Below are 21,114 nucleotides of genomic sequence, written 5' to 3' on the forward strand. Positions count from 1 at the left end.
TTACTATTTTTAATAATTCTTTATTTTTTTCTCAATATTTCATCATTATCGTACTAATATTCACAATTAATGTACATAAAACATCTTAATTTTTCAAGACCGACTTAGATAGAATTAATATGTAGGATTTATTTTAGATACATCTACCATCCCATCTTCTCTTATTTTGGTAAATGTTAAATGAAAAAAAAGATAATTAATCAAAGTGGATGATCTCGAACTTAGATAATCAGTCTGATCTAATATAAATTTTTCACTAACTATTAAAATAAATCGAAAAATATTAACAACCGTGAGTGACCCATAAGTCCAGTATTCATTACAATTCCCATTTGGAGGTGGCAAATGCTAAACGAAACCTATAAGTTGGGATGTTTGAGGCTCGGAGTAAATATTTTCGAAAAGAGTATCCTAATTTAGAAATTCTTATAGTCTGGGGGCTGATTTGGATATTCACCCTCGTATTACTTTGTAGTTGAATCGTTGGATCTGGATCTCGTTGAATGCTCGAAGCTTTTAGTTCTGCCCTAATCAGAGTTCCTTCTCCCGGCGGCGACGTAGCTTCGCTCTGTTCGTTCTTCCGCTGCGCAAACTGCGGCTCATCTGCGTCGATTCTTACTCTGTTAGAAGGTCAGCCTTCCCTTCTCTAAATCCCTTATCGAAAATTTCGAACCTGTCCATTCATATGTACTTTAAATCATGTTCGCCCTTAGGTAAGTGGAGAACATCACGATTAGCTTTAAAAAGGAAAATGATGAGTGATGAAGAGGAAGGAATAGGAGAAAATAATCCATATAACAGTGAAAAAAATTGAGAGATGAAGCTTGCCAACAAATTCTTAGATTTTTTCGCACAAGTGGCATTCCCTTTAGTTGTGCTAAAAATCCAGAGTTTACAAAAATGTTTGAATTGGTTGGGAAATGTGGTTCGGAATTTGTATCTCCCTCCTATCAAAAGCATGGAAATTCTTCTCTAGAAAAAGAAATGAAGAATACAATTTGATATGCTTGAGTACAAATATGATTGGAAGAAAACAGGTTGTTCAATAATATGTGATGAATGGAAAGATTCAAAGGGAAACATTTTTTTGTGAATAGTCCAGAAGTTACTATTTTTATGAAATCTATTGATATATCTGGCTTTTCTGAAACAACTGTAAAAGTTTTTGAAGTGTTGGATGAAATTGTTGAAGTGGTTGGAGAGGAGAATGTTTTTCAAGTGATAACTAATAATGATGCAAATTATAAGGTTGCTGGGAAATTGTTGATAGAAAAAAGAAAAAAGATTTTTTAGAGTCCTTGTGTCGTCTAATTATTAGATGGAATTTTGGAAGACTTTGAGAATAACTTGTCACATCATCAGATAACTATTGTTAAAGGTAAAAAGATTAGTACATTTATTTATTTGAGAACAATAGTTATTTCGATGTTAAGAGATTTCACTAAATGCAAGGATTGGAATGTACCAACTATTACTCCATCTGCTACTTCATATTTGACTTTGTTATATCTCTTTGATGTGAGAGACAAACTTATTGCAATATTTTCATCGAAGCAATGGAAATTAAATGAATTGGCAAAGACAAAAGAGGGAGAAGAAATATAGCAAATAGTTCAAGATTGTGGATTTTGGCGTGATATAGTCTATTGTCTGATCTTTGCTCTTCCTATCATTGACGTACTTCTGAAGATATATTATGATGACAAACCAACCATGGGATTCATTTATAAAGAGATGAATCGTGCAGAAGAGAGTCTTCAATTACCAAATAATTTAAAAGGGTGCACTCTCTTATTCTAAATCTATAGTAACATTTTTTATTTCTTCCATTTTAATTATTTTTGACTGCTTATATTTTGTGCTATTGCCTTTTATTCTATGCAGGTATGAGTTGTTTGTAAAATACTTGAAGAGAGATAGAATCCACTACTTCATCCACAATATATAGTGAGTCATCTTTTGAACCCTTGATTGCCTTACGTTTCTATTTCCAAGTATCCTTCTGAATCTAATGAGGGACCTTATGCTTGGTTAGCAAAATTGATAATTGACTACGATGATGATCTAAGTATGACGGTAGAAAATTTGAAAGAGATAGAGCATCAAATTGTTGATTTTTCAACTTCTAAGGGATTATTTGGAAGTGCGAGTGCAATAACAATGAGAAATAGACTTCATCCAGCTAAGTGGTGGGATTTATTTGGAATAATTTGTATTCATAACATATTTGCATTACCAAAACAACATATAATATTCATATTACATTCCAAAATATTAATATATCACATTTACATTTTCTCCACAATGTACCACCAACACAACTTTTTTTAATCCCCAAAACATATACAACCTTCAATAATAAGTCTTCTCCAACAAAAAAGCATCAAAAAGGAATCTATACTATTGCACTTCAATCTAATAGCCCGACATCGTCCACATGTAAATCATCTTTACATGGAAATTGTGACGTTACATTTGCTCCAAAGGTCAATGAAGTAAAGGTTCGAGTCTGGAAGATGAAACACAACTCAGCCACCTTTTTGCATCCTACATTTCATTCCATGCTTGCACTATCTCATCAATCTTGAAACCTGATCCTGGAATAATAGCAGATTTTATTATCATTTCACTAAAAACTACAATCTCTGAGATGCTCATGTAATGGAAGAATGATAATATGTTATATCACAGATGACTCTTAAACCATACTTCTAGATTGGGAAGTAAATTGAGTGGAGGCATTCTTCAATTGCCAATCGTGTCTGTTCATAGGCTTGGAATGCAAAACTTGAGTCAAATTAGCATTTAGATGAACTTTGATGCCTACTTACACAAAGCTATCAGGAGTGGACAAATCCTTGGAAAATATCTTTAAATAAAGAGAGATGTGGAAAGTATTTACCAGTCAACATTACTTCACAGACTTACTATCACAATTCAAAAATTCTGCTACATCAACATCCTTAGTTGTTCTTTAATTAGCATGAGTTTAAAAATTGTAGGTTGCAGTTGCTAACTCGAATTCATAATGGTTGGTTGCTTCAAAAACAAGGTTTATGATGTTTGCTCAAAAGAGCTCAAAGGTTTATAGTGGAAAGTTTAGACAGCCATGCTTATGTTAAGCATAAGCATTGACCTAAGCATTTGACATGGAGAAAGCATTAACAAAAAACTAGTGGGATTTTTTTGCAAAAACCAATAGAAAATGAGAATACCTAGTCTCTGAAGATTTAGGAACTTAAATTTCAGGACAATTGGATGAATTAACAAATTATATAATAAGCAACAATGAAGATCTTTCAAGTGTTAACATCCCAGATTATCAACCACCATAGTCTCACTAATATCTTTAAGGATAAATCTGTTTACCTTCTTGAGTAGTTTCATTGGCACAATGACTTTTGACCATCATAGCAATATCAGTTGAAGAAGCTCCAGCCAGCATAAATTTATCCATTGTTGTCATGAGACACTCTTCCTAAAGTGGAATGCCTAATTTGAATTCCACAATAGATTGCTCATAAAGCACAGTTCCCCATAGTATATTCAATTGAGAGTTCATCTTGAAACCCAGTTCAGCAACTTCATCAATTGAGAGATTTGTGGAATAGTCTTCCAAACCCCCTCTTTTGCAACAATACTTTTGCCTCATTGGGCTTAAAGAGTTCCTTGAATCACTTCTCTTTCTTATCTTCCCACATTTCAATTCCTCTTTCAATGTTCTCCTCAGCAACAACAACAACAATAACCAAGCATTTTCCCACTAGGTGGGGTCGGCTGTATGAATCCTTTTACGCCATTAAGTTCTATCTCCTATCATATCATCATCTATATTTAAATAAATTTTATCTTGTTTTATTGTTGCTAACCAAGTCTTTTTTGGTCTTCCTCTTCCTCGTTTGATATGCATGTTTATCATAGTTTCACATCGCCTAACTGGAGCATTTATTGGTCGTCTAAGTACATGTCCGTACCATCTTAAACGTGTCTCTCAGAGTTTGTCCTCAATAGATGCAACTCCGACTTTCTCTCTAATGCTCTCATTCCTTATTTTGTCCATCTTCGTATGTCCACACATCCACCTTAACATCCTCATCTCTGTAACTCTCATCTTATGCTCATGTGCTCGAGTCATAGCCCAACATTCAGCTCTATATAACATAGCAGGTCTAATCGTGGTTTTATAGAACTTACCTTTAAATTTAAGAGGTACTTTACGGTCACATAAAACACCCGACGCTCCCCTCCATTTCACCCATCTTGCTTGTATTCTATGTAAGACGTCTCTCTCAATCCCTCCATCATTTTGTAAAAATGATCCTAAATATTTAAATCTCTCGGCTCCGGGCAACTCGTCCTCTCCTATCTTAATAATTGTTTTATTACTTCTAATATTGTTAAATTTAAATTCCATATATTCTGTCTTTAATCTACTAAGCTTAAAACCTTTCCCTTCTAGTGTTTCCCTCCAAGATTCTAGCTTAGCATTTACTCCTTCACGTGTTTCATCTATCAAAATAATATCATCTGCAAACAACATGCACCACGGTACTGTATCTTGAATGTGCGCAGTGAGTTCATCCATAATTAGTGTAAAAAGATAGGGACTTAGGGCTGATCCTTAATGTAACCCTATCTTTATTGGAAATGCTTCAGTTATTCCGCCTGAAGTCTTTACTCTGGTCGTTACATCCTCATACATATCCTTAATTAGTTCAATATATGTTACGCTAACACCTCTCTTTTCAAAAATTCTCCATATAATTTCTCTTAGAACTCTATCATAACCTTTTTCTAAGTCAATGAATACCATGTGTAGATCTTGTTTTTGCACCCGATATTTTTCAATTAATTATCTAAGGAGATGTATAGCTTCTATTGTCGACCTTCCAGGCATGAACCCAAATTGATTTTCTGTCACTGTGGTCTCCTTCCTTAATCTTTTTATTTTTACTTTTTCCCAAAGTTTCATAGTATGACTCATTAGTTTAATACCCCTATAGTTTGCATAATTTTGTATGTCTCCCTTGTTCTTATATAAGGGAACTAGAGTATTTATCCTCCATTAATCAGACATTCTTTTCGTTTTCAATATCATGTTAAATAATTTTGTAAGCCATTCAATACCTTGTTTCCCTAAGCACTTCCATACCTCTATCGGAATATCATCTGGTCCAACGGCTTTTCCATTGTGCATCTCATTTAAAGTTTGTTTTACTTCTGAAGTTTGAATTCTACGATAAAAATTAAAATTTTTATGCTCATTTGATCTAATTAAATTATCTAAGTTAAGTTGGTCACCTAAACCTTCATTAAAAAGTTGATGAAAATACCTCTTCCACCGCTCTTTTATTTCTCCATCATTTACTAATACCCTATTACATTCATCTTCTCTTTTATTTCTCCATCATTTACTAATACCCTATTACATTCATCTTCTCTTTTATTTCTCCATCATTTACTAATACCCTATTACATTCATCTTTAATACATTTTATTTGGCTAAGATCTCTTGTTTTCCTTTCTCTTACTTTAGCTATTCTATAAATATCTCTTTTCCCTTCTTTTATATCCAATTTTTGATATAACCGTTCAAAAATTTCATTTTTTACTTCACTCACTACTTTCTTAGCTTCTTTCTTGGCTATTGTATATTTTTTTAAGTTTTCCTCGTTCTTACAAATATATAATTTCTTATAAGCTATTCGTTTTTCCTTCACTTTCTCTTGTACTTTCTCATTCCACCACCAAGATTCTTTACTTAATGGTGCATGTCCCTTTGACTCACCGAGTACACTCTTAGCTACTATTTTCAATTTTGATACCATCTTATCCCATGTTATATTAGAGTCATCGTATATCTCACCTAATGCTTGTACTTCTACCTTCTCCTTAAATATATTTTGTTTCCCATCCTTTAACTTCCACCACTTAATTCTAGGAATTGTATATATTTTCTTTCTATTGATACTATGTTTGAGGCATATATCCAACACTACTACTCTATGTTGGGTAGTTAAGCTTTCTCCAGGGATGACTTTGCAATCTTTACAAATCTTTCTATCCTTCTTCCTAACCATAAGAAAGTCAATTTGCGATTTATTATTCCCACTTTTGAATGTGACTAAGTGTTTTTCTCTTTTCTTAAAAAACGTATTAGTTAATATAAGGTCATATGCTATCGCAAAATCTAATATAGTTTTCCCTTCCTCATTCCTCGTTCCAAACCCATAACTCCCATGTACTCTCTCATATTCCTCATTTTTCACTCCGACATGCCCATTTAGATCACCTCCTATTAAAATCATTTCACTTGGTGGAATATTTTGTAATATTTCATCTAAGTCCTCCCAAAACCTTGATTTGGTAGCTTCATCTAATCCTACTTGTGGTGCATATACGTTAATTATGTTCATAGTTTCTTTCGCCACTATTATCTTAAGGGCTATAATTCTATCCCCTTTTCTAACTACTCCTACAACTTCATCCTTTAACAAATTATCTACAATGATACCCACTCCATTTCTTGCTTTACTCTTTCTAGTGTACCATAACTTAAAACCCGAGTTCTCTATCATCTTTGCCTTCTCGCCTATCCATTTTGTCTCTTGTACACACAAAATACTAATTTTTCTCCTAATCATCATATCTACTACCTCCATTGATTTATCAGTGAGAGTTCCTATATTCCATATTTCAAATATTAGATTATTAGTTTTCTTATCATAGTTGTTCTTATCTAACCTAGGGTGTGAGAACTTTTGCCTATTTAACATTACACCCAAGTTCTCATGGAGATGTAGCGGTCCTTGCTGAGACGTTACAGTCGGACCCTGTAACGCGAACTCTTGCATATTTATCACTACACCCGAGTTCTGGAGATGTAGCGGTCCTTGCCGAGACGTTACAGTCGGACCCTGTAACGCGTTCCTTCCGGGGAACAACCTAGCATTAGTATAATAGTTTAATGAATTCATTCATTGAATATTTGTCATAGTTTAACGCTGGCTGGCAACCTAACGCAACCCTCCTCCTTTATCCGGGCTTGGGACCAGCCATGACCGGTCATCATGGGCAAAGATCCTCCTCAGCATGGTTGAATAATTCTAGAACCTCTGTTGAAGGACCTTCCTCCAAATCTGCATTGTTTCTAGGGTTGTAAATGAACCAAGTGTTCGTGAACAAGCTTGGTGTTCGGCTTGGTAAGAGCTTGTTTATGTTCGTTCAATATACATAAGATTAATTAAACAAACAAGCTTGAACAACACGTTAAGCTAAACAAACAAGCTTGAACACATATGTGTTCAGCTCGTTAACGTTCGTGAACAATGTTCGTGAACAACGTTCACGAACCATATTTATTAATAAAACTCTTTTCAATATGCTAAATAAATAATAAAATAAATAAATAAATTTAAATTATCAAGCTCAATAATCAATCAAACAACTAAAAGTTTCAAACAATCAAATAAGCTTGAATTGAGAGTTTGATAACATCTAAACGAACCAAGCTCGAACCAAGCTTAAGCCAAGCTCGAACCAAACTTAAGCCAAGCTTGAATTGAGAGCTTGATAACACCTAAACGAACCAAGCTCAAGCCAAGTTTCAAACAAGCTCAAGCTCATAAAAAAAATAAACCAAGCCAAGCTTGAACGCTCATTTCAAAAGCTTGGTTCATTTTAAGCTCGGCTTGGCTCGGCTTGGTTACTTTATCAAACAAGCTTGAACACCCTAAAGCTCGGCTCGACTCGACTCGGCTTGTTTACAGCCTTAATTGCTTCCAATCGCATAACACCATGAAAGCTTTGCTTGCTAACAATATAGAATTGTATGATATTAATCACAAAGAACAATAAGTTTATCAAAGGTGATTACAACATCTCAACAAGTTTCTAAGAAGGAAAATGCTAACTACCAAATTAATTCATGTCTAACTAAGATTTGGTGCTACAGCACTAATATTTGGTAAAAGTACATTGTTTGACAAACCAAACCAAGTAGTTTTTCTACTATAAATAGGAAATTAAGCTAAAATATAACTGTCAGATGAGAAGAAGTTGCAATAGAGATTTTATCAAACTAAATGGACTAAGAAAGATAGTGAGTTGCCAAATTATCTCTAATGAGAAGCTAACAAAGTCAGTTTCAAGAAAAGGAGATAAGGTAAAATCATGCAAAGACCATCACAGGTTGAGAAAAAAGAAAACTTTGCCCTTTTTTCCTTTCCTAACAAAACAATACTAAAGCTAGGGGATGCATCAAAACCTCTTCTCCAAAATCATAAAGTGTATCAAGAAAATAAGCTTGCAGTAGCACCGCAGAAACCCAAATTTGGTGTGGAAGAAATTATAGCTTGTTGATGCATAAATTGTGGCAAGCAGCCGCTGTTTGCCTCGTCAGCGGCTGCCCCACGAGCAGCCGCTCACTGGGCGCCTCACGAGGCAACGACAGCTGCATCACGAGCGACCGCTCCCTCCCTTGTCAACGGCGGCCCCACGAGCAGCCGTGCACGCGCCTTGCGAGGCAACAACATTTGCATCGCGAGCACGAGTGGCCGCTCCCTCCCTCATCAGCGGCGGCCCCACGAGCGGCCACTCACTACCTCGCAAGGCAACGACCGCCCCACAAGCAGCCGCTAATTGCCTCATGAGGCAACAACCACCTCTTGCTGCTCGTCAGCCACCGGGCCGTTGTTCGTCGGTCGTTGCCTCTCAATGTTCGCTGCCTGAAGGAATTTAGGATTACTTGGAGAATTTTCTTGCTCGAAGAGAAGGAGCGGAATGCTGCGGAGTTTTAGGTTAAAACTTTGATTAATTAAGTTAACGAGATGGGGAGTGTATGGTAAGACAGGGGAAGGAAGATGAATGATATAGGGCGGGAATTTAAAATTTTTGGGATGGAAGTGTGAGGGAGAAAAGTAAATATAAAGTTTTATTTTATTAATGTTAATGTTATTATTTAATTAATTTTAATTTAATTGCTTTATAATTTTTTTTAAAAAAATATTATATATTATAAATGTTAATATTAATTAAGGACATTACTTTTTAATAAAAAAATAATAACAAAAATAATAATGTCTAATAACAAACAAATTAATAAAAATATGAATTATCATAAAAAAATTGTAATGATCAATTTTAACAATAATTATTATTATTCTTATTATTATTATTATATTAACCTCTACAATTCACAGATTCATTAGGCTTAGTTTTAGGTTTTGGAATTTAAGGGAATTCCAGCTTAGGTCCTAACTGATGTAGCTTAGAAGATGAAATCATTTAATACTGAAATTAAGGGAGATTCTGATTGTACTGTCGCCTTATCATGACTCAATGAGTTTATGCATTTGCAGCAAGGACATGGTCTTATGACTTTTTAAGTTGCATCACCAAATACATAACATAAAAAATATATGATTCCCACTCGATACTCAAGACTACCATATGAGATAGTCATCCATTCCTTGTGCATGATTTGACCATGTTCAATAATTTCTAAAAGTTTACAATACAAATAACAACAACAAACTTGAAAAATAATACAAATAACTTGGGCAAAAAGTCAAACTAAGGGATTCATTGAAAAAATTTATAAATCTACCACCCCAATAAAGACCTAACCGATTATAATTTTATTACCATTAACACTTAAAAAAATTATCACATTGCTAAAACTAAACCAAGAAATTACTTTCACAAACAAAATCAAAGGTGATTTATGATGTGGAGGTGGAAGGATGATGCTAGGGCACAATTAATTTGATAGGACGCTGGAACAGAAAGGGTTGTTGGAATAAAGAGGATTGCTGGAATTGTGAACATAATATGAGATGCGTGAACCTTTTTTTTTTTTTAAATCTCGTATGTGATCTTTAGAAGTGGTCTTAAACCGCTCCTAAAAACACCTTATAGAATCAGTCAAATTAACCGCTTCTAAAGGTGGCCAACAGAAATGTTTTTGCAACCACTTAAAAACATATATCAATTGAAGCAGTTTTAGGAGCGGTCACCTATGACCGATTCTATTGGTTCTATTTTTACAACTGCTTTATCAACCGCTGCTAATTTTTCGATCCTATTGTCTATATTTTTTGTAGTGGTAGGTTATTATTTAGCTTATTGGACTAACATGTTTTACAGGGCAAGAAGAGCACAAAATGTCTCGAATGAACAGTACCCGAAACACCTTCTAGAAGATGGAAGGGGCCTTTAAGCATCGAAAGACGCCTTGGCATTGTTCATGGAAGGTAGCTTTGGTGAATGGAAGGCGCCTTCTGCAGGATAAAGTTTAGAACTTGTCGGCGATAAGGAGCAACAAACTCGGGATCAGATTTGCCACATTGGAGGCGCCTTCAAAGATTTGAAAGACACCTTCCATGCTCAATAAAAGGAGTGGTCGCCCAAGTCATCATATCAATCATTTATACGAGCTTCTGTGCTTCCGATTAGGCTTTCGACTGCTCTGACTTCCTACTGTTGCTTCAAAAAAGTCTGTCTGCCATCGAGTTGTGCTTCCGAGTCAATCGATCATCTCTGGCAGACCGACAACAACATACGAGCGCATCCAAATTGTTGGTAACTTTAATTGTGTTGCAAACTTTTCATACTACTGCTTTTAAAAGGAAGTGCAGGCTATTACACCGTCCCCATCTTGTATTTGATTACCTCTTCCGGTGGTTCTGGAAGAGACGTTTAGTGGATTACCCATCAATAGGTTCGCGGGACCTGAGTCTTGGAGTAAGAGTCACCGAAGGCTCAGAACCAAGTAAAATCGATCATGTTTATTTCTATCTTCTTACTTGCTTTTAATTTTCATGTTTTTCTGCTGCATTTACTTTGATCGCAAAAGGAAAGTAAATGTTTTCAAAATCACGTGATTCACCCCCTTTCATGTGCAACTCGATCCAACAGATAATACTAGCTACATTAGTGCAACTTCCCCCATCTATAATCATACTACATACCTTGTCTTTGATGTGGCAATGAGTATGAAATATGTTGTCATTGTTCTTCATCTTCTTCCTTCACTTGCATATTTAGAGCACGTCTAGTGACAAGAGCTTCACCTTCAACATGATACTTTTCTACATCACTTTCCATTAATGGTGGCAAGACATTATCATCCTCGGACTCATTCTCAGTTTCAATATCACCATTTTCTTTCAAAAGCATAATTCTTTTTCTTAGACATTGTAAAGCAATATGTCATCTTCCCAAACACTTAAAACGTTTAATATCTCTATTTCTTGAAGATGGGATATGTTCTTTACCTTTGACCAATGGAGAACTAACATCTTTATTCTTCAAAAACTCGGTCTTACTCTTTAATGCAAATTTATCATTTTTTTTGTTCCAACTAATTTTCCAAGTGGATGAATTAGAATTTTGCCCATGCTTGATTGAACCCTTCCTTTTCAGTTGCCTTTCAACTTTCATGGACATATGCACCATATTTTCCAGCAGATGGAGATTGATAAGTCTTCGAATGCCATAAGGGAATGCCTTGATAAGTTCTAGTTCAATGAAGAACCAATAAGTGAGAGCCTCAACATTCTTTAGATTGAAAATATATCAAAAGATGTATGTGTGGTTGTCACTCCCTTTATTTATAGTTATACAGTGACTAAAAACCCCTAAAAGGCTAAAAGAAAGTCCATTTAGTAAATGTCTATATAGACTACTTAGCCATTTTAAACTTATGGCATTATTACAATCCAAATAAAAGTATAAATTGAGTCTACATATCCCTACTACATAAACATGAGACTTAACTGCTAATTAAGCTCATCTAAGACTTGAATTAGGTTGACTAAGTCGGATGACTTGCTCTTGATAAAATCTTCTTCAATGGTAGCGTTGGCCTTCACATCTTCAATTAACACATTAAGTGTTTCCTTCATCTTTTTAGACTGACCAATCGACTAGGACTAGTCGACTAATGGACATATCAGTCAATTGGTCATCCTAGGTTGAGCAAACAGAAGCTCACACTTGCTGTTTCTCAACCACCAGTCGACTGAGACATATACCAGTTAATTGGTAAACCCTGACACTAGGGTTTTTACCCTGAGTACAATTACTCAGTACTCGTTCTCACTCGCACAACTTGACCTTGTCTTTTAGCCTCTTTCATCAATCTTGCGTCCCTCAGATGCTTCCTCATCCTTCACGCTTTGCCTTCAAGAACTTCCTTCAGCCTTGTTCTTATTGTCAGATCTTCCATTGCCAAGAGGCTCCTCACCTCTGTGACTTCAACATTGCCAAAAGCTCCTCACTCCAGGATTTCACATTTGTCAAGTTACACTTAGACTTACATTACCAAGATTATAATTGGACTTGCACCGCCAAGACTACACTTGGACTTTCACCTTTGCCAAGATCATACTTAAATTTTCATTTGCCAAGACTCTTCACTTGGTGTAGTGTCTGAAACCACTTATTTAATTAAGGATATTTATTGGATTAAATTACAATTTAATCAGAATTTAGATTTATTTAATTAAGGGGATTTATTGGATTAATTATAATTTAAGATTTCAAATTTATTTAATTAAAAGTATATATTAGATTAAATTAGAATTTAATTAAAATTAAAATTTATTTAATTAAAGATATTTATTGGATTAATTGTAATCACTCATTTGATTTAATTAAGAATTTATTTACATAAATAGATTTAACTAATTAAGTTAGCCTACAAGTAGGAAATTTGGATTTGTGAATTATATTAAGAAAGTAGTAAGATATAAATATATAAAGACGTAGCATTTATTTAATTTATGTGTATAAATTATCCATCAAAATGAAATTTAAATAATATATATAATATAAATTATAGAGCATAAATTTATTGTAACGTGTGTATGATAATTAAGAAACTATAATATATGAATTATAAATAGATAAAACTTACTATATAGGAATTAAAGGACTTATCATTTAGGGATAAAACTTAGTATGTATAAATTTTTAGAGATTATTCATCTAATTAATATAGAAATAAAATATAGATAATATATTACGTAATATAAAATGTATAATATAAATTTCAAAGCATAAATAGAATTAAATAAGGAAAATATAAGATTAATATATATATAGAACGTGCACATAATAACTAATTAAGAAACTATAGTATTATAACTTATACATTATTATGTATCATGAATAAAATTTATATGACTAAGTAAAATATATATGGAATTATATAACCATGGGTATATGTTTCTATTTAGACTTAATATTAAGTTTTATAAAAATAATATATGGGACTTAGCATTTATAAAATCTATCTGGTATTTAAACAAAAGTATAAGAATTTGTATATCAACTTATATGCCTTACGTGTATATACATAACTTATAAAATGTATATGTTGTAGATAATAACTAAGAACTGTAATATTATCACATACAAATTATATATGTATATATGAAATTTATATAATTATGGATATGGATAAAGGATAGGAATAAAAACTTAGTATGAGGTTTTATATAAAATTTATAAGAATTAGAAATTTAGACCAACTCCTAAAGCTTCCACATTATATAAAACCCTCACTTAGAACTCCACCTTGTTTTCTTGTTGACGCTGGCCCTAAGCCCTCACCTCACCAAATTCCACTGGTTCTAGAGCTCTAAGACAACTAAAGGAGGGGTTAGTAGCTAAGATTTAAAGGCATGTTCTCAACTATGTATTGCTTTAAGTTAGTTTCTATGTCTAGTGAATTTCGGGTACCATGGGTTGAGGTGTGATGCTTTAGTTTTAGTTCTTTTCTTAAAGTTTTGAAGGCTTGTATAAATGCATGATTTCGGATTCATGAGTAGTTCCCTCATTAATTGTTAAGGGTTGTTTATTATGTTTTCTTTATAAATTGTGCATGTTTCCTACTTTGTTCAATGCATTAGTTAGTTTCTATAATTTTATGGAATTCAGATCCCTTTAGTTTTGATATTTTGGCTGTTTTGGGAGGATGATACCATGATTTAGGTCTTTTCCTTATGCTCCAAATGATTTGAATAGATGGTAAGTTCTTGTTTTTTATAGCTTCTCCCTATGTTCCTCTCAGCTTTGAAAAGATGGCACTATGGTTTAGTTTCCTTTCTCATCCCTACTTAAAAACTAACAAGCTTTGATGCTCTAGTGGTGCTTGGGATTGGTGTAAGTTTCGGATCCTTTAAGAGGGAGTTTAATTTCTATTTTTAGGAGTTAGTTATATGGATGTTCTACGCCATAATGTTACATGCTTCTAATTGTTTTCCCTTGGAAGGTAGAAGACCCTTTTTATACGTAATTAGAATTATAAAGCTAACAATAAATTTTCATGTCCTTAAAGAATAACTCCCCCTAAAGACATGCTCGTAACTTCTGTCGTTGTACTAACAATGAATTGGAATCTATAAATCTTTAGGAATCCAAATTTAGAAGCTTTGAGGTTCAAAAATCAATATTGAAACTAAACCTCAACTTAAACTTCTACTTAGTCTCCCTTAACTAATTCATCCGTGTTTTCATCATGACAACTCCCCCTAAATGTATACAACTGTTTCAAGGGGTTAGGAATGATTATCTAGACTAAAAATGGTTTAAAATATTGAAATTAGGCTTTCCCAGCCAAAATCAGCATTTTCAATCGATTGGGGTTGAGTCTCAATCGATTGAAACCATATCAATCGATCGCCTTATCGATTTCGCGAGCTTCTGTTCGCAAAAATTGCCTCTGAATCGATCCACTGATCGATCCAGGCAGGGTGAATCGATCGGATGATCGATTCAGCGAGTGATTGGAAAACACATAACTATGTATTTTGGTGAACCTAAAACTCAAAAGAAATGCACTAAATCAACATCTTGAGTTTTGTTCATCATCCTAACATCTCACTTGTATCTAATGTGTACTAAAACACATACAAGTTACCCTATAGTTCTTTGCGAGATGTAAAATTTAGTTTTGCCCTAAACTAGGGATCATGCATATCTATCTAGGCATTTTGGATTATGAACATCCACCTAGGATGTTACTTGTTAGTAAATGCCATTATCCTTAATTGCAAGGAATTAAAAATAATGCATGATGAGTTATGACATATATCAAAATGAATAATTTTTTTAAAAATTTGCTATAACTACATGATGTATGTATGACATGACATGATATTTCTATATTTTTCATAATAAAGCATGAATGCAAAATATGATGTCATGACATATGATGGGTAAACAAGGCATGGTAATTTAGCTTAAAAAAAGTACCTAGATTATCTAAGTATCCTTAAACCTTAGCTAACTTAAAATTGAATCCTAGATTGCCCACTTTTTCTTCAAGAAAATGTCAAAACCCAATTTGGCATTTCTTTTACTCTTGATTTGTCATGTCAATTAACATTACATCAAATTTATCTAATTATGACACATTTTACTCTTTCAAAGAGTAAACAATAATTTCCTTCATTTTCAAAAGTTAATAGTAACCTTACAAATGCTTTCCAAGTGCCAACTTCATCAAGGTTGGGTTAACTACCCTTCCGATTTGAGTTGACACTCTCTAATTCATCTAAGGGTTAGAGAAAATGCTCCTAGGAACCCAAAACCTATTGGTGCTCCTTGAATGTTCTAGGTACTCATTAGGGATAACTTCCCTAGATATCTTTCTAATGACCTTGTTAGGCTTCTTAGAAGCCTTGGTCACCTTCTCTAAGTTAACTCTAGGGATTGCTTCCCTTGTAACTTTCTTAGTGACTTTCTTAGACTTCTTAGAAGTCTTAGTCACATTTGTCGTTGCAAAGATACTCCTAGGGATAACTTCCCTTGTATCCTTGACTTGACCCCTAGACCTAGGCTTGGTTCCATAGCTACATGGAATCCTATGGTAAGAAGTTACATCCTTTTTAACTTTAGGTTTGTATCCCAAACCTTTATAACCATAGGATGACTCTTGTTTCTCTAAACTTAGGTTTTGACTCTTGAACCCTCGTGTTTCATTTGTGATTTTTCTAAAGGTCCTCTCTAATTTATCAAGTCTTGACCTCAAGACTTGATTTTCTTTCCATAACATCTCAACCTTAGATTTTTCACTAAAACCTTGATTTTCTTTTTCTCAGGCAAATGCTTAGAATCCTTAGAGTTATTGTCTAAATTATTTTTTATCCTTTTAATCTTAGGTTGGGTGGTTTTAACATGATAGGCTACATAATTTTCCTTAATTCTATCATTCTTCCTATTTTTATGGTAAATAACATTAAAATGATATAAACTTAAACTAGTATGCTTTTTACCATGATTTAAAGGGATAGGCTCAATAAATGATACCTTGGGTTTTACCTTGGAAGCTCCCCCTTGACTTGTGCTTCCTCCTTTGACTTTGACCGCTTTCTTTCTCTTTGGACATTGACTCCGATAATGTCTTTTTTGGTTACACAAGAAACACACAATGTGTTCCTTGCTCTTCTTTGTTGTGGGGGCGGTCTCCTTGGGCTTCACTTTGTCCTTTGGTGCCACTTGGCCTTTCTTCTTGGTCAATTTAGGGCACTTTCTCTTGTAGTGCTGATGTTCCCTACACTCAAAACATATAATATGATTTTTATTTTTAATTGAAACATTTGTACCTTCACATGTAGGGATGACACTCGATCCTCCATTTGATATCTCTTGATTTTTGGAAGATGCATTATCTTCTTCTCCACTTGACCCGGATGTGGAGGCTTCTCCTTCTTCTTGATCCGGTGTCAACGACGGTTGCTCCCCCTCAATCCTAGAGGTGGAGGCTTCTTTATCTTCATCTTCTTGCCTGTTGAACAAAGAGTATGCTCCCTCTTTGCCCTTTTCGTTGTGCCTCGTTGAAGATGAAACTTCTTGGACTTCTTCTTCGAGAGTTGATCATCTCTCAACTTTGGAGTCTTCTTCCTCTTGATCTTGATCCAATAAGTCACCCTCTTTGGATTCTTCTTAATTTGGTACAGTGGAGGGGATCTCATGAATCTTTGCCAATTTGCTCCAAAGCTCCTTGACATCCTTGAATTCTCCAACTTGAGCCAAAATATTGCTTGGCAATAAATTGACCAATAGTTTGGTCACTTTATCATTTGCCTCGCTCCTTTGAATTTGCACTTGACTCCATTTGCGCTTCTTGAGAAGCTTGCCTTTTGAGTTTGTTGGAGCTTCGAAGCCTTCTATTAGAGCTAACCATTGCTCTATCTCCATCATAAGAAAATTTTCGATCCTTGATTTCCAAGAATTGAAGCTTGTGGATACAAATGGTGGAGGCACCCTCGTGTCGAATCCAAGTCCATCTTGGAATTCCATCTTGAAGTTGAGCTTTTGATGAATTCTTGACTTGATAAAATTTTGCTTCAACTTCTTCATCCTCTAGCCTTGTTGCCCCTTCCAGCGATGATTCCGGTGAAGAGCGATCTTGCTCTGATATCATTTGTTAGGATCGAAATGTGCTAGAGGGGGGGGGGGTGATGAATAGCTCGTCACGCTTGATTGCTTGCTTCGTTGTTTTTGATAGGCAGCGGAATAAGAACTCGAAGCACTCTACAATGCTAACACAAGGATTTACTTCGTATCCACTTCAAGAAGAGATGACTAATCTAAGGATCCACACACGACGCTCACTCCACTATGAAAAACACTCCTTTACGGTAACTACCGAAGGCGGAGAAGCCTTGTACAAACTCACGATACAAGAAGAAAGAAAAACAAGCTTAAAAATATAAATCTTAAAAGATTTACAAAACCCTAGCTTGCTTCTTCTTGGTTGACTACACCTCTTGACTTGCTTGGAAGTGCACCAACACTTCTCTCTAAGCCTCCAAGATCTGGTGTATGCCTGTGAGCTCGGTGGAGAAAGTCACTAGAGTCGCTCGAGAGGAATGCCGAAGAACTGCTGAGGAAAACGCTCACCAACGGCTATAACCTGTGTAACGGTCGGATCCCAATCAATTGAATGACTCTCAATCAATTGGGGAGGATTTGAATTGATCGGCTGATCGATTCAGAGAGCCTCTGTGCTCTCTGAAAATCGCCTAAATCGATCGCCCGATCGATTCAGCCTCTATTGCGCGATTTCCAGCTCTCCAATCGATCACCTGATCTATTGGAGGTTCTCAATCGATCGACTGATCGATTGGGAAGGTTTCTATCCTCGCGACAACAGCTCCCAATCGATCAGTTGATCGATTGGGCCAAAGCTTCTTCGTGGCACACATCCAATCGATCAACTTTAGATGGTTTGTTATAAGTGAAATTGAACAAATGCCTAGATTTTCACAAAGTCAATCAACTGCTTGTCTTCGCTGTCAATATATTACTAAAGAAAAAAATTACCATCCTATCTTGGAATATTAGCACTAAGTCCCTGTCCCTCTACAGGGACTCTATCATCTTCCCCTTGATTTTCAAAAGCTACGCCGTCATGCAATTGATCCAATCTTGCGGAATATCTAGCAAAAAAATCTGAAGACCATTTTGACTTATAATTTTCAATGGTAGAAAACACACCCGTGTAAAAGTTGATTTGTTTCTTTGGGTAAATCTAAAAAATACAGATAAATGACATTAGACATATTCATTTCCTATGTTATCAAAATTGAATAACAAAATAAACCTGTATGCATTCCAAGTTTGTCTACTTCCACAAGAGCTACAAGTCAAATTTAATAGGTGAATTGCCATCCTTTGCAACTCAGGACAATGCTTTCCAAATAAATTCCACCATTTGGCTGGATGAGTTCTATGTCTCATCATCATTGCATTCTCACTTCCAAATAATCCCTCACAGGTTGAAAATTCAACAATTTGATCCTCTATCTTTTTTAAATTTTATGCAGTCATGCTTAGATCATCATCGAAGTCAATTACCATACTTACTAAACAAGTATACCATCCCTCATTAGATTCAGAAGAAAACTTGAAAGTGGGATCGGACTGTAATTTAGGATTCAAAAGATGACTTGCTACATACATTGGTTGAAGTTGTGCATTCCATCTCTCATTAAATATGTTCCAAATAGTCTCATACCTGCATAAAATAAAAGACAATATAAGCAGTCAAAAACAATTAAAATGGAAGGAATAAAAATATAACTATAGATCTAGATCAAGAGAGTGTACCCTTTTACATCATTCAATGATTGAATTCTCCCTTTTGCATATTTCATGTATTCATATAAGAATCCCATGTTTGGATCCTTATCAAAATCCATCTTCAGAATTACTTCAATGATAGGAAGAGCAAAGTTCACACAACGTACTATTTCATCATAAAATCCAGAATCATGAACTATTTGTTGTATTTCTTCTCCTTCTTTTGTCTTTCCAATTCATTTGACTTCCATTGCTCTGATTAAAACATATGCAAGAGTTTTTTTTTATGTTAATAAGATACAATAAAATCAAATATGAAGTAGCAGATGGAGTAATTATTGGATACTTCCAATCTTCATTACTAGTGCAATTCCTTACTATCGAAGAACTATGTCTCTCGAAGAAATATACGTACTAATTTTTTCACCTTTACCAATAGTTATGCGATGATCTGACAAACTACTCTTAAAATCTTCTAGAATTCCATCTATCAATTGGACAACACAAGGGTTCCAAAAAATCATTTTTCTCTTCTTTAGCAACATCTCGACAACAATCTTAAAATTTGCATTGTTGTTTGTTATCAATTGGACAACATTTTTCTCTCCAACCACTTCCACTATTTCATCCAAAACTTCAAAAGCTTCAGAATTTGTTTCAAAAGGGTTAGATGTATCAATAGATTTCATAAAAATAGTATTATTTGGACTACTCACCAAAAAATTACAAACAAATTTTCCCTTTGTGTTTGTCCATTCATCACATATTATCGAACAACCTGTCTTCTCCCACTCAAATAAGTCCGATTCTGGATTTTTTGCGTAACTAAAGGGAATGTCGCTTGTGCGAAAAAATTTAGCAATTTGTTAACTATCTTCATCCCTCAATCTATCCTCGAATGATTCCATGACTGGTTTACCCCTCTTACGTCGACCATTTTCTATCTTTTCCAATTCATCATTTATCCTTTTCCTAGATTCCGTTAGTTGGGTTAAAACATTGGTCATTTGCTCCCTAACTTCATCCGACACACTGTTGCATGCTTTCACTTCTTTTTTGGCACCGTCATAATCTCTTTACAGTAATTACACTTATTTTCATTGGATCATTATCAACTTTGGTTGCATGAACCCAACCAATATCTGATCTGCTTCCTGATGCACTTTTTTCTGCTTTCTATATTAGAATCCATTAGCTATAGATTTGAAAACCTATTAGATAAAACTTTTAATCAAATATTGAACAATATACTAAACGTAGTAAGATAAGACTTGAAACATTATGAAACTAAGATATAACAAAAATCAATATCTTTATTAAATTCATATCAAGGTAAAGTAACAGAACACCACCCTCACCCTTAGTGTTTAAATGATGCCTTTAGGGTTTTAACAAAGATTTAAGTTAGATTATGTTGTGATTACCAATATAATGTGTTTAGGTTTTAATGGTTAGGGTTTAGGGTGTGGAGAAGTTTAGAAATCTGCATTTAACCATCTGAAGCAATCAACTAGCAAGAAAGGATCGGTGTGACGGCTAAGAAACGAGTGGAAGAACCATGACTAAGACCCTCACTGTACCAATTGTTTGCCTCTGATTCCTATCACAAGAGACTGATAAGAGTCAGACCCTCGATTGCTTATCCCACTGATGAGAGAAAGGGACAAAGCAACCTTGAACTCAATCGCTTAGAGTCCATCCTGGTGCGTGAAAGACAGTTTTAGGGCTCTCTTCTTCTCTGTGATCGGATGATTCTCTTAGTAAACTTTAGTGATTGGATGAATATGCATGTGGTATGAATATGCAGTAAGTTTGCAAATAATTTAACTAAATTATGACACAGATCATTCTGCCATTCTGTTGTTGAATGAAGTATCAACTTGATTATCATTTTTAATTGTGATTTTGGGGAGTTACTTTTTAGATAGTTTAAGTATTGTATTCATGAGTAATAAGTTAATTAAATTCAGAAGAATTATTATTAACGTGAAAGACTCAAATAAGTATAACAACAATGAT

At 34.5% G+C, this 21,114-nt stretch overlaps 1 protein-coding gene across 34 annotated transcripts in view; it reads left to right on the plus strand.

The window, feature by feature from the left end:
• Positions 1–488: 488 nt before the first annotated feature.
• Positions 489–21,114, plus strand: part of LOC122009658 (thylakoid membrane protein TERC, chloroplastic-like) — a 36,989-nt gene continuing 16,363 nt past the window's right edge. For 14 of the 34 annotated variants that reach the window (XR_006119606.1, XR_006119614.1, XR_006119618.1 and 11 more), the window contains exons 1-3: positions 489–630; positions 1,555–1,781; positions 1,885–1,947. The gene's annotated coding sequence lies outside the window, so the exon portion shown is untranslated. Of the gene's footprint in view, positions 631–1,554; positions 1,782–1,884; positions 1,948–10,146; positions 10,582–21,114 lie in introns of all 34 variants that reach the window. The other 20 variants (XR_006119608.1, XR_006119619.1, XR_006119625.1 and 17 more) reach the window with 3 other exon arrangements.

The sequence above is a fragment of the Zingiber officinale genome, chromosome 8A (assembly GCF_018446385.1).
Source record: "Zingiber officinale cultivar Zhangliang chromosome 8A, Zo_v1.1, whole genome shotgun sequence".
Classification (NCBI taxonomy): Eukaryota; Viridiplantae; Streptophyta; class Magnoliopsida; order Zingiberales; family Zingiberaceae; genus Zingiber; species Zingiber officinale.